Source organism: Neomonachus schauinslandi, chromosome X (genome assembly GCF_002201575.2).
Source record: "Neomonachus schauinslandi chromosome X, ASM220157v2, whole genome shotgun sequence".
Lineage (NCBI taxonomy): Eukaryota > Metazoa > Chordata > Mammalia > Carnivora > Phocidae > Neomonachus > Neomonachus schauinslandi.
In genome coordinates this window covers 109,114,038-109,129,786 of record NC_058419.1, presented here as the reverse complement: position 1 = coordinate 109,129,786, position 15,749 = coordinate 109,114,038, and the positions used below count along the sequence as shown (strand labels likewise).

Sequence of the window (15,749 nt, the reverse complement as noted above, 5' to 3'; positions counted from 1 at the left end):
TGGGTGGCTCAGTTGGTTAAGCGTCTGTCTTCAGCTCAGGTCATGATCTCAGGGTCCTGGGATCGAGCTCTGCTTAGTGGGAAGTCTGCTTCTTCCTCTCCCTCTGCCCCTGCTCATTCTCTCGCTCCCTCTCTCTCATAAATAAATAAAATCTTTAAAAAAAAAAAAAAAACAAAGAAAAACAAAACCCAAAATTCTAGGGCTTCTTCTAGTCCCCTGCATGTCTGGAGTGCCGCTTAGTTCTTCCCTGTGGTTCAGTGTTAGATCCCAAATACATTTTACTCATGTCTTTATATTTTTGATTCATGAAATTATCAAGGTTTTAATGCATGCAGCAATTACTTATGTGTATTAATCTCATTTTTAATGCATTCCTCTTATAGTTAGTATATTGGTGACAAGCAAAAATACTAAAGCTTACATTATATCATTTTATGTTTTTTCCTCTTCAGAAAGTTTCATAGATACTGACTCACCAGCTTTTATTCTGCAAATAAGGGGGAAAGTGGATATAAAAATCAGGTGACCTCATTATGACGGTTTGCAAGATTTTTAATCCTTTGTTCTTACATCACCTCAATCAATACCAGAATGTGTCAAGATAGAGTATTAGAACCATACAGACCTTGGCTGTCTACAAAAGTTAGTAAGAGTAAGGAAATAAGAATACCAGAGATTTCTACTAACTTATTGTTTTAGACCAGAGTCCTATCCCTGATCAACCATATTTCTTGGTCAGCTGCATTCAGTGTTTCCTACGAATTAGCATTTCTATACTGTAACCAAACTCACATCCCCTATAGCTTCAAATTATGAAAACAAGTTGCATTCATACCTCTTCATGTTAAAGCCTTTTCATAAAAGAATAATGTCTTGGTACTAAAAAACTATACTATCAGTCTCTGCTCTAAGAAGGATTATGGGGTGACATTTGAATATTTCTGTTTATAAGATTACTTGCTATAATGGTCCAGTGCTAGATATGTGCTGTCTGTGTATAAAGGACAAGGCTATTTCTTAAAGATGATTTCTTTGTTATGGTTTTTAGAGAATACATGGTAAGATTTTATAATGTGTGATTTAATGAAAAGTAATGTTGAGTTCCATTGTCCATGTTCCTTGAGATTTTCACACAAAGCGAGTGCTGTACATCTCCCTACTGAGTAATAACATAGGTGATGGTAAAAACAAACAAATGAAATAGATTTAGCCCTTCAAAAATTACATGCCTATAGTTCATTGAACATGTGTGTATTAAACAAGGTTTATAGCCTGTACTTCACTGTTATGGAACCAAGACTAAATAAATACTAAATACAACTATTTGAGGGATTTATAGCTTACAAAATATTGTGTATACCATTGGAAGAAGAAAGACATAGGTGTCCAAGAATTAGTTTCTGATCAATTATAATATGATGAAAAAGAGAATGGGTAATTCCAGCCAAAATTTAGCAGTTCCACCTATTAATCTAAGCAGTGAGTTTATAAATAACTTTCAGGTTTTTCAAGTTTAATAAATACAGCCCAAGAGTGATAACGAGACAGCCAAATTACACGAGTGACCCGCTGTTTAAACATCAGTAATATTTCCGCTGGTAACATCAAATCACAGTCTTCAATTTATGAAATGTGTAAGGAATTTCTATGCATTACTGATATTCAGAAATATCTTTTTATTATATTGAGATGATTGACAACAAACCAGGAGCTTTAAGCCAGTTAAACTATTTTCACAAAATGCAGAGCTATTCTATTTCACTGTGTGTCTTAAGTTTAAAAAAAAGAAAGAAAGAAAAGGCAGAAAAAAAGACATACTGCAGTTTGTTTTATTTGACAGTTATCAAAAACCTTCTAAACAGGGCTTGATTAACATCCCAAAGATGAATCATAAAAGCAGTCATAAACGATATTTTTAACACAGCATATATCTAACCAATGATTAAAAACTCCAGAACACTTTATTATATTTGCAATTGAGTTTAGCAGAGTTAAAATGATGAGTATTGTGCCTATAAAGTTATAATTCTTATGGCTAAAGAATGGGAGCAATCTGGAATCCTTTTCTGATACAAAAAGGAATAGGTTGCCCTTGAGTTTCCAATCATGACTTGTTCCATTGGTTTCCAAGTTAAGTAGAATTATGATGTATTAATAATTTATTTACCTAACCAAACTTTTATTCTATCCATTGCTCAATTTCTAAAATCAGAGGTTGTCTGTATCTGACATGCTTGTATATTACCTCCAATAGTTCATAATTCAGGTAGTCATTGCCCAATTACATGAAAGCATGAGTGATACAAGCTATTAGGTTTGAGAAAAGTAGAATACTAATTACTATGTTATAGTTGTCTCTAATGAGTGACTGAATCTTTAGAAAAACCACTTAATTGATCCAGTGATATAATAAATCAGATATTTTTAGGGATTCAAGAATGCTTATTTAGAATTAAGGTGATCTCAATCCAGCTTTCAAAGATTATTAAAATAAAATCATGTTATATTCTAAAAGTTAAAAAGGAATGAACAAATGGGTAAATCACTCAAATCTTTGGGTCAATTTTGGCTACTCTTTTTCTGTTAAATTCTCAATATTTTATGGAAATACCAAGATGAATAGATATGTAATGTGGCATTTTAAAATGGTGAAATAGTCACTAATGGTTATGTCATAATAGTATCTATTTTTTCTGATCCCTCTGGTACAGAAACCTAGCCATTCAAAATCTTCTTAAAGACTAAATTTTAGATGTAGCACTAAATCCATATCAAGCACTTTGGCTGCAACCCCTTCCACTATCTCCTCAGTGTAGAAAGGTGGTAAGATTTTTTTTTGCAGTAGTTCCTTCTAAGCAGCCTCTGTCAACAGAGGACATTTAGAGAGTATAGTTGTAGCTATATTTATAACTAAAAACTCACCCTCAGTCTTAGTAAGATTCTGACTCACCTCATCTACTCCTAATATGAATGACATGTGAATAACTTGACAATCTAGGTCATTCAAAGAAAATACCCTTTAGCAGTGGCTAGACTATCACTTCATATAAGGTCTAGATCATTCTTTCTTGACATAACAGTGCCATAAATAGCATTCTTTGACCTCAGTGACCTATCTTCCTAAGGTTCTCTCCTCTGCCACATAGTTCACATCAAAGACTTGATGTAGATCTTCTTACTAAAACTGAAAATCTAGTGAGGTAAAGCACCTTGCCCAGTTGTTCAGTAGAGCTCTTTATTCAGTGTTCAGCTTACATCTCATATTCTTAGACATTAAATTAAAATGTATTTTAGTGATTTAATTCAATTCAAGTAATATTTATGGAGCAGCCGTAATGTTCTGAGTACCCACTCTGCTAAGTGCTGGAAAAACAAAGATATTTTCTAAAATCACATAATCAATGTTTGTCATCTAATGGGAGAAAAAAACATCCAAATATAACAGTATACCATGTTAAGTGTTTTATTTTTTTTTTAAAGATTTTATTTATTTGAGAGAGCGAGAATGGGAGAGAGAGAGAGCACAAGAGGGGGGAGGGTCAGAGGGAGAAGCAGACTCCCTGCTGAGCAGGGAGTCCGATGTGGGACTCGATCCCCGGGACTCCAGGATCATGACCTGAGCTGAAGGCAGTCGCTTAACCAACTGAGCCACCCAGGTGCCCTCATGTTAAGTGTTTTAAAAGGTAAACATGTTAAATTCCACAAAAGCACTTAAGAAGTCTTGATTATTTCTACCCTGTGAAATAAGGCAAGGCTTCACAGAGGCTGTGACATGTGAGCTGGATAAGTAAAATTTCACCAAGAGGAAAAGAAAAGGGAGGGGGTTGCATTCTATGTGGTAAAGAAAGAAAAAAGTAGCATCAGCAAGGGCAGAAATGGAAAAAAAAAAGAATAATTTCGAGAAATATGGCATGTATATAGATGAGTAGAGATGAGACAAAAATTTATGCTAAAACTAGAATATAAAGGCCCGGGTATTCCATACTCAGAAGTTTGGATTGTATCCAAAAAAAAAAAAAAAACACATGATGGAGTGCCTATGGAGATCTCATTAGGAAGATGACATAATCAGATTAAGTTTCAGCAGGGTCACTCTGATGGCAGTGTAGAAGTTGTATTGGTGTGGGAGAATACAAGCAATAGGGTTAGAAAGTTTATTTCAAGTTAGAAAATTATTTCAGAAGTTCAGATGAGAGAAGCAAATGTGGAGGCAAAAAATTATCTGCTAATGGAAAATCAACAGGTAGAGAGTAAGGCTTGAAGACTCTAATGGAAGTTTAGAGCACCCCCCAATGGGGAAATGGAAATTGAGCTAACCAAGCACTAATAAGAGGTCCACCAAGTAGCCCTGAATGACCAAAAATCAGAAAACAAATTTAGAATTGTGTCAGTCAGCATGGATATACAATTTTCTCCAGAATTGCTTAGTGGTCAGGCAGGAGTAAGAAAGCAGATGGTTGATTACTGGAAAGTGTATGTGTGGTGCATTTTCGAGAGGGTGAGGGAATTGAAGGGTCTTGTCACAGTGGTCCAGATTGGATAAGGAAGTGAATTCAGGAGGGGGCTGTGTTCTTGAGATCAAAGATTAGACATAGTGGAAGAGACGGAAGGAGAGGAAATTGGAATCAGGGAAAGCTGTAATACTTCAGAGGTAACATGGTTCACCATGATGACAAGCTGAAATGTGTGATGTTTTTGGATTTGACAGCAAGAACCAACACAGAGGACACTTATTTCAAAACAATCTTCAATCTCTCACTTTTATGTTTGCATCTTGAAGAAAAAATACTTAGAATCCTTTGCCACATTAGTATTTAAAGTGAGCTATCTAAGAGGGAAATATCCATTAAATTAAATATCCATTATCCATTAATATCCATTAATATGGGAAATAAATCCCATTTATATTAATATGATTTATTACATATTTCAGTTGTTTAGTGAAATATATTTGATGAACATAACTTGAATTATAAAGAAGTGAAAATTGGAGAGGTTTTAACTTGCTACCTCAACTCTAAAGTCAGTTTCAATTAACCTGGTTCATTCAGGTTTGCAGCATCATTAACTGATCGGTCTTTGAATAAAATAATTTTAAAGATGATATCAAGGACACTCTGGATGGAATGACTGAATACCATGTATTTGTCCTTTACTTTCACTGGTGTCTCAGGAAAACTCTTTTTTCCTTCCTGTGAACTATGCCTGTCTGTTGAATGGAAGACATTTTAGTGATTTATCCTTTCTACAAAGGTATGCTACATAGTCTGGACCTGAAATACAATCTGCGAAGCCAGGCATGCCCATAAATCTGAATCTTTCATTCTTTTCCCATGAAGAGAGAGAAAATATTTTTCCACATGGAAAAACCACTAAAATAGAATTGCCTTCCCTGAGGGAAAGCCAATACCTCTATAGTAGGGTGCATTTCATTTGAATCCCGTAGGTTTACTGAACAGCAATCTATCCAAATAATAGCTAACTTTTTCAATGAGTGCTAACTACTAGCTAATGTCCTTGCATAATGTAACTCACTTAATCCTTACAACAACCCTAAGAAGTAAATACTGTGATTGTCCTCATCTTCTAGATGAGGAAACAGTTTAAAGAACGTGATCCAGGACTCTCAGCTAGTGAGCAGCAGAGCTGAGATTCAGGCTAAGACATCCTGACAGCAGAGTGAATGCTCTCAACTACTTATTGCCCCCTCAGATATATCACTTTAACTCTGGTTAAAATTTAGCAAAATGTTTACTTTTTCAGTATATGTATATATGTATATACACCCACACCCACACGCACGCACACACACACACACACACACACATATATTAGACCTATATAAAAGAAACTAAAATATTTAGGTTTTATTACAGCAAGTCAAGTTCACCATTAATATGCTCCATCAACTACAGCAAAAACCCGCACACCACTTTACCTTCTATTACTAATGATTGTAATCTGTATACTTCCAATTTTAACTTACCAGAATCCAAAAATCATGTACCTTGACATCTGTCAACAGTGAAACAGTTCCACCCCGGGAGCCAAAACTCTTTTTTCGTAGCTTGAAGTTTGACAGGATTCCTTTCACACCTCATTTGTGCCAATATTGGGATATTAGAAAAAGATATATAACTACTTGCAAAGAATTAAGTCTTGAGACCGATTTGAAAAGTATCTCACGTGGCAGCCCAAGTTTATTGCAGTTTTTCCTTCCAAGTTCCCCTTTATCCATCTTCATTGAAACAATCTAAATATTTCTGCCTTTTTTTAATCAGCTAAAGGATCTTCTTATTTATTTATTTTTTAATCTTTCGGTGGAGGTAGGAAGTGGAAGGAAAGCCACAGATTTAAGAGTATAGTCGGGAGATCCTCTGATCTTCCCAGTTCCCCTTCACAGATGCCAAGTCTGAGGTGTTCTGGGTTACATGGTTTTCTCTCATGATAAAACATTACTTCCTATCACCTCTTACAAATCCAAAAAGTCAATTCACACGCCTTGCAAGGAACTATTAACAAATGCAACTTTCACACCTTATCTGTTTCCAACTTCTAATTTCTCACTTGTACTATGCAGTAGATAGTATGAAATGAAAATTCATTACCAAAGTGAACTCTAGTGAAAATCTCACAGTTTCTGCATATTCTTTTAAAATATTGTATGTAGAAGCACTTTACAAAGTGGAAAGCAAAATAGAAATGTGTTGGTATCACACTCCTTGTTATTACCAAGCTAACAAGCTAAATTGATTGGCGTTCAGAATGTTTACAGAATGTTTAAACTGAAGAAGAGTAAAAGTTATTCAGGGCTATTTCTTAGGATTTTTTTAAAAAGGAATTTTATATGAATTTTGTAAAAACAATAATGCCTCTATTAAACTCGTAGGTCCTATTTAAGAAAACCAAATTCAGAACTAGTGAATAAATTAACTACTTTGAACCCAGAACTGGCTTTTGATTTAACATTTCAGTAGTTAATTGGTGTGGGTATCCGTAACCCACCTTCCTTAGCAGATTGCCATGGCAACTGCTGAGGTATAGCACCAGAACACTGAAGCTTCAGGCTTTGTCAACGCTAAATACAGAAGCTGCATTTGATTTCAGCTTGTCTGTTTCTTCTACAGGGAGCAATGTACCACAGTTCTTTACACTTCCCAGGCTTACTTTTTCATTACCATGGAGACCTGATCTGCCCACACAGCCAAGATCTGAAACCATTCCTACCTAGTATGGCTAAAACTAAGGCCTTGGGAACCAAGGCCTTCTATAATTAAAGTGCATTGTTTTGTTAAAGAAGAGTTCTTGCTTCTGCTTTTGAAGTATATTGATTTTCCACAAAGAGAAAACAGGCTTTCTAGTCCTGTGCTGAAGATTTACAATAAGGAGAAAGAAAATGTCATCATGACATTTTCCTTGGTCAGGTTCTGGTTTTGTGTATGTTTATGGTGTATACTCTGCATAGTCAATTACTACAGAGTAATGTTTCATTTCAAATTATGTGACAGTGTTACCTAATGGTAAACACATTTAATGTACACTTTATGGTGGTCTTAAAATGCTACTTTTAATTTTAGTGTGGGATTGTGTAAATTTGTTTCTAAATCCGGTGTTGGTGTCTTTTAAATTAGTTCTTCACTTGTTCACAATAAAATCTGTGTGAGAAAAGTTATTCTGGAAATTTGATCATAACTATACATGGATTTAACAAGAAAGGATTGGTGTAATTTATCACTATAAATCCAATACAGCACATCCAGATAGAGCTGATGAATTACCTATGGAAGATGATACACACCAGTACAACTATATTCTAATGTATTCTTGTTTTCAGTTTTTCAATTTTATCTTATTGTGGTAGTAACGTGGTCATATGGTCAATTTTCTCTTTGACCTTTCTTGGCACTTGCTTTGCTGGGAAAGGTATTTTTGGTTGTCCTTATTGCTACAAAATTTAGTTGGTGCAGAGTGTCACTAAAGCAGTTCCTCCTTGCCAGTGTTGTTAATGAGGAAATGATCCCAAATATCACACACACACACACACACACACACACACCAGTGTAACAAAAAGGGCCATTGTTCTACAGTTTTTTGATGCTCATACTTGTTAAGGAGATAATTACACCTTTGCTATCGTTGGAGTCTACTCCATGCCCCCCACCCAGTGGCACCAGTCAAAAGAGATGGTAAGAGAGTCTTAAGTGGAACTTGAGAATCCCAAATTCACCCTTTGATTTGCATGTCCTTACAAATTCATATCTTTAATTTGATGGGGGGTTTTTTACCCCCAGAGAAGGTAGCATGCGTCCTTGTTTTAATGTAAATAAACTAAATAGGAATTTTTTTAAAGCCTGGCTTCAATGAAATATGGATTGTCTTTAAATTTTTCAGGATATTATGAATAAGCTAGCACCATGAAGTTGCTACGAATTAATTAATTTACAAGTGGAAAACAAGTTTATTAATATAATTGGATTTTTTGTTTTGTTCACTAGCAGGAAGTTAGCAATTCATTGCTATATTTGAGTACAAATTAAGTTGTATGATACAGAGAACCTTCTGACATTTCAAACATTTGAATTTTGCAAAATGAGCTATCATCCTAATGAAGTCCCTGTATGATTCTAGTTTTCTGTAATTACACTGATGAGTGTGAAATTCAACATGAGATGCTAAATGTTAAACACGGATATAGCTGGAAACCTTTTGCAATAGCTATAAAGTCATTCGTATTTGTCTATAAGAACACTGAAAGTCAGCATATCTCTAGCTCTTTAGTAAAAGTTATTTTCTTTAAAAGGGCAGTGCTATACAGTTTTGTCAGGAAGGAAAAAAATGAAACTCCTGTATAATAGGGCATTTTAAAACAGTATTCTTCATATGTTCTTAGATTCTGTAGTTTTCCATCCCAAATGCAAGATGAGTTTGCTGATCCAAAATGTAATAAACAACAATTTCAAGACAATTAAGATTGAGTTTGAATACTTACTCTTCTAACTTCTGAGTTATTTGCTAAGATGGATGATTGTGCTAATTTGTTTACATCCATGCTGTATTTCTAAGAAACATGATTTTATAGTGATTTTTACCAAAATAATCTTTATTATCATGTACACAATACATTTTGAGTACCTAAAAATGTATTATTTTGAATATCATAATATTCAGAGGACTTTAACCATGGGAATTTATGAGAATATTTTATGGTGTAATTACTTTAGATTGAAAAATAAGAGAGAGGGCGCCTGGGTGGCTCAGTTGGTTAAGCGACTGCCTTCGGCTCAGGTCATGATCCTGGAGTCCCGGGATCGAGTCCCGCATCGGGCTCCCTGCTCGGCAGGGAGTCTGCTTCTCCCTCTGACCCTCCTCCCTCTCATGCTCTCTGTCTCTCATTCTCTCTCTCTCAAAATAAATAAATAAAATCTTTAAAAAAAAAAAAAAAAAAAGAAAGAAAAAAAAAAAAAGAAAAATAAGAGAGAATATGAAAATATTATTGGTTAAGGTGGGAGATTAGATGTGTAACAGATTCGAGGTAAAGAAAAATAGGCATTCTGATAAGTAACTGTTATGATACAATTTTAGGTTCTTACAAACAAACATCTGTTGAATTTTCTTTTTGACCTTTCTTGTCACTTGCTTTGCTGGGAAAGGTATTTTTGGTTGTCCTTATTGCTACAAAATTTAGTTGGTGCAGAGTACCACTAAAGCAGTTCCTCCTTGCCAGAGTTGTTAATGAGGAAATGATCCCAAATATCAGGCTGCTGTATCAAGGAGGTCAGTAACAAGGCATTAACATTTATAAGTTACTGAAGAGGGAAAATAAATATTGCAACTGTTTGTAATATTTTAAGCTCATCCAGAAAAAGTAAGCAAAAGTCCATTTCAAGCTTCTACAATCATAAACAATGTTACATCATGAAGCAGATAATGTCTTTACATTTTTTTAACATAAGAATTACTCCTTTTCTTACTGTACTCCCAAACCTCCCCACACACCTACACATGTTTTGATGTACTCTTGTTGAAAATAATTTACTGTTTCACTCACTTTTGCAGATCAATACCTCTTTTTCCCCTCAGTCTCAGGGGATATCATGATACTGGAGCTGATACTGAATGATATTTTTAAATAAGTAATCCCACCACTAACAAGATGGCAGTACTTTGAGGCTAGTATATGAGTTTAGTAGGAGAATAAGAATAAGGTGGATTCTGGGGTGCCTGGGTGGTTCAGTCAGTTAAGCGTCTGCCTTGGGCTCAGGTCATGATCCCGGGGTCCTGGGATGGAGCCCTGCGTCGGGCTCCCTGCTCAGCAGGGAGTCAGCTTCTCCCTCTCCTTCTGCCCTTCCCCCCACTTGTGCTCTCCTGCTCTCTCTCACTCTCTCTCTCTCAAACAGATAAATAAAATCTTTAAAAAAAGTGTAGGGTGGACTCTTGAAAGCAAAAGCTCACAAAGATCTTTGTTACTGCTAATTTGAAAAATATATATGTCTTCATTTATTCTGGATCAAATTTTCAAGAATTAAGTTGTGCCATTGATTGTCTAGTTACTAAAGAAATTTAGGCAATAGTACAATCTGCATAGCATCAAAATTTATCGATTACAGGTCATGTCTGCTGATAAGCAACCTGGCAGAGGATATAGAGCAAAGTCTTTTGTTTACTTTGAGTAGATTCTGATGGAGTGAACATACGAAATGTGTTTTTACAACCCCCATTCCCCAGGTACAGATACCCTTACCTGTTATTCCACCAAAATGTCCAATTTGGAGCATTCAAGTCAAGTGTGGTAGGCCATTCAAATAGGTTGGGTCATGGAAGTATAATCAGTGTTCTGAAGACATTTTTAGCACCCAGTCACATAAGTGGTTCAGATTTAGGTAAGACTGGAGCTGCTTTTTAGACTGCTTATCAGGTAGCAAAGAGAATGTCATAAAAGGGTTAGGAAGTACCATAGAAGAACCCACTGAAAGAAATAGGCAAGAAACCAATTGAGATGTATTTGGTCCCAGTTTGCCTTTTTATTTTGGCAGACCAGATATAGTAACAGATGAAATGTTGTGTCGGTATCATATACCCATTCACCACATTGGCAGTTCTCATCAGTGAGTTATTTCACACCAATTATCATCCAGAGTGAATATGATCTGTTTAATTATATCCTTTTACTATAACCTTATAAGGTTGTGGTAGGGGTTGAAAATTCTCATAAATTGGGGCACCTGTCTGGCTCAGTCGGAAGAGCATGCAATGCTTGATCTCCAGGTTGTGAGTTCAAGCCCCATGTTGGGTGTAGAGATTACTTAAATGAACTTAAAAAAAAAAAAAGAAAATTCTCATAAATTAAAAATATGCAGAGGGGCACCTGGGTGGCACAGTCGGTTGAGCATCAGACTCTTGGTTTCAGCTCCGGTCGTGATCTCAGGGTCGTGAGACTGAGCCCCGCATGGAGCTCTGCTCTTATCATGGAGTCTGCTTTGAGATTCTCTCTCCCCCTCCCTCTGCCCCTCCCACTCGTGCTCTCTCTCTCTCTAAAATAAATAAATAAATCTTTTAAAAATATATGCATTATTCATCTCTTAAGTACTTCGTACAAAAAAAGTCTATTTCCTATAGTGGGTTCACGTCTCAGACTTCAACTATGTCACCTCTGTAGCTATTTCATCTGGAAATGAGAATTTTAGAGATTATCCTAAAATAAGTAATTATTAATCATAAAATAGGTTGCAACAGGGGCACCTGGGTGGCTCAGTCAGTTGGGCATCTGCCTTTGGTTCAGGTCATGACCCCAGGCTCCTGGGATCGAGCCCCAGGTTGGGCTCCCTGCTCAGCGGGGAGTCTGCTTCTCCCTCTCCCTCTGCCTTTCCCCCACCCCCGCCCCCGCTCATGCTCTCTTGCTCGCTCCCTCTCTCTCTCTCAAAATAAATAATAATAAATAAAATCTTTAAAAAAAAAAAAAAAGAATAGGTTGCAACAGCAACCCATTCTGCCAGTAAGTTGCCATCCACCCACATTGCTGAAAGAAAAATTTGCCAGGAATGGTTGTCTTTTTATTAAGGTTGTTTCACTGGAGTTTAATATGATTTTTTTAATAATCTTACCTATGAAATATTTTAAAATGTGGATGAATTAGTATGGAATGGCTTAAGAGTGATCTAAATGTTTTATAGGGTAGGAAAAAAACTTTTCCTCTACCCTCCTAGTTTTTTGCCTGCAGCCTGCAAATTAAACTAATGACAGATTAACAGAAGAAAAGGTATATAAATTTTGTCCCATGTCAGCATTTTAATTTTTATCTGCACAGAGGCCTTCACAGAAAAGAAGTGAAGACCCAAAGAAGTAGTTAGACCTGAAAGCTTATATACCATTTTAACAAAGGGCAATAAATTGTAGAGAAGTGACAAGATAAAGGAAAGGGGTTTGGGCTTCTAGGGCCATAAATTGTGGAAAAGTAAATATATGGGGGAAAGTAATGCAAGATAAGGGATATTTTCATAAGGTTTGTTTGTGCAAACCCATCCTAATGTCAATTTTCTCTCTCCAATGAGAAGGATGTTCTTCTCCTGTTATGGAAGAGGTGAGAAAGAACACCTTCATAAAGAGAAGTATATGTCCTGCTTTTAGGCAGATCAGGAGACAGCCAGAGGTCTTTCTATGTTTGCTGATTCTTAATTACCTTCAGCTCAAAATAATCCTTATGTCAAAGTGGCATATTTTGGGGTGGCATATTACGATCCCCTTCGGTTTTAAAGTCTACTGTAAGCGTCAAAACTCAGCACATATATACATTAATGTTTTAACTATCTTCTTTAAATGTGCCTTAAACTTCAAATACTTTTATTTTCTATTTATTCCAAAGGTATTTAATCAATTAAAATTAATATGTCCATACAATATGTTATTAATGTAATTATATATTATGATTACATATAATATACATTAGGGTAATTGTATAATTATAGTCATATAATTGAGTTTAAATATGTGTATGTGTATATATATGTTTGTATTTAATAAAGTAGATCTTAATTTTATTGATAATCCTTAACTATAAAATTTTAAGACAGAAATGGAGAAAGGGTCGTGCAACTATGCCATGAACTCCTTGAAATCAGACTGTCATCTTTGTATATTTATCCCTAACATTTGATACAGTATACATACCCATAGGCACCCATTAAATCCTCACTGAATAATGCATGTCTATAAAAATGAATTCCTCCCATTTTCTTTTTTTTTTAGGGTGGGGAGGGGCAGAGGGAATGGGAGAGAGAGCATCTTAAGCAGGCTCCACCTGCAGCACAGAGCCCAACACAGGGCTTGATCTCACAACCCTGAGATCATGACCTGAGCCAAACACAAGTGCCCAACACTTAAGCGACTGAGCCACTCTGGCACCACCCCCACTCCCATTTCCTATTTTAAAGTCTGATTGGTGATATTTAGGATGACAATATAATGTGGCCAAATTCCAGAGTGCATTTTTCTGAAATATCTATAGACACTTCATTGAAAATAAACTGGTGGTAAATTGAATTAACATATCAAGTACTTTTGTGACTATTAAATATAAAAGACCTCTTCAACTATTGCTAATAGATGTTATATTTAGAGAGTACTTTGCATGTGCCTGTATTTCCAATAGTGGTTTTTAATGCAGGTAGAAAAAACCAGAATGGGTGGTATACTCATAATAACTAATTAAGTCCTAAATACACTCTAATGTCATAGTATAGCAATAGGTACATTAAGATGAGATACTGCTTTCATAAGGAAATGCTCTATCTCCTGTGAATTATACACAGAAGATAGAACTGTGATTTGGCAATTTAGAGAACATTCTAATTATCTGGAAACAGTATTTCCTTATCTGTTTTGCCTGTGGCTAGGTTTATCAAATATTTTATTTTACCTGGAATTGCTAATTGAAGGTCTCCACAAGTGCTTTAAGAATAAGAACAGACTATATTACCGTTTACTATGTATCATTTTATTTTAAAAAGAATACTTTGTCATGAAAATTTTACTTCTCATTCATAAAATAAAAATACTTTCCAGTTACTTCCCCCTATGGTATTAAATAAAAAATAAGCAAACAACTTTTTTTTACATCTGATATCCTGTCTTTTTGAACTTAAACCTTTACAAGAAAATAGGCCCTCACAATTTGGACAGATACTACTCAAACCACAATTAACAAGTCTTTTCGATCAGAACATTCTGAACCAAGGTATTATCAGCCCACTCTTTCAATACTGACACTGAGACAAGTATCACCAATTATCAATTCATGATGTTAGATATTCCTGTTTTTCAAAAAGAAAAACCTAAATCTGAATACACATTTAAAAGGCGAGGCTCCAGATAATAATGTTAAACAAGTTTGGTTTTTTGGTTTTTTTTTTAAGCACACAAAAAACGGTTCTGCTTTCCCCAGAACTCCACTGTGTTGCTTGGATGTCTGCTCTTGGTGACCTTTGTTATCTGCAAGCAGCTTGAGACCAGTAATCAGTGGCCTTGCCCGTAAATTTGCCCTGAATCTCACTGATAATGGAGTAGACGGAACCAAATTTTCACTCAGAACTCAGAAGTAGGAATTTTTGAAAGTGCTCTCCCAGCTTAAGCACTTCTTATTTCCATTTTCACATGTTTTATTCTCTTTCATTCATTAAGAAAAAGATTTTTGTCACCAATTTTGAATTCAAACTTAATCATTCTCTTGCAAATGTTTGTGCTTATGTCCTTACCCTATAATCTAATTCTCAGGCATTTGATTGAAGGATCATCAGCTCTTCCTCGCAGGCACACTATTAGAAGGCTGATTACATTTCTAAAACTTATGTTTCTAGAATCTCTATTTCTGCTTATTATTTGAATGATTCTTAGTGGGGAGATTTTTAAATTTATAAAACAAAAAGGGAAAAAAACATCCTCCTCAACAATTGCTACGTAGACACAGTCTGTGAAGAGCTTGCGTAGGAAGTGGATCCAGATTGGAATAAGTTTTCTTATACATGACTCAACGTGGTATTACCTCTGGGTTCACGTTTCAGATCTCAAGGGGTTTAGTAACAGGGAAACAGGATCTGTTTCCTTTTATCTAGCTGGGCTGGTGGCCTCACAACTGGAGGTTTCAGTGATGAGCGGAAGTTCAATAAACATTTGTTAAGTAATATGTCAAACAGAAACATTACTGATTTTCTTGAGGCAGCATAGTACGTTGCTGTTGTTTCAAAATGTAATTGGTTAAAAGCTTGCTAAATAGTGAAGTTTATTTTAATAGCAGGAAGTAGGGAATATTTTTATAGTTAGGATACTGGCCAAAAGAAAGCAAAACCATCAAGAGCCATATAATTTAAAGTTGTTTTTTTTTTCTTTCAAGGAACATGTGATTTCCGCGTGTTCTTTCAAAAAAGGAATAAAATTAGTCTCATTATAATAAATTAGTTTTAACTGGTTTGGGTATTGTGACTATTGGGGGATAAATGAAGTCGTCAGCTGCAAAGAAGAAGAGTAGAAATAGGGAGCTAGGGAAAGCCTGACAAAAGTACAAAGGGAGAGAAGAGGAGAGGGTGTTGAGAATCAGAAAGGGACTTGAAAAAGTTAAAGACACATCTAAGTATGAGATTCCCGGATGTCGGAGGTAGGTAAGCTTAAATGGAACAGTGTCATTTACGAAGCGGGTTGGTTTGTGTTCTGGAGATTCCATGTCGATTAGCCACATATTAGTCCAGCAGAGCCCGCCCCCT

General features: G+C 35.6%; 1 protein-coding gene across 4 annotated transcripts in view; it reads left to right on the top strand.

The window, feature by feature from the left end:
- CNKSR2 (connector enhancer of kinase suppressor of Ras 2) overlaps nucleotides 1-15,749 on the top strand; it is a 273,654-nt gene that overhangs the window by 244,960 nt on the left and 12,945 nt on the right. The window lies entirely within an intron of this gene.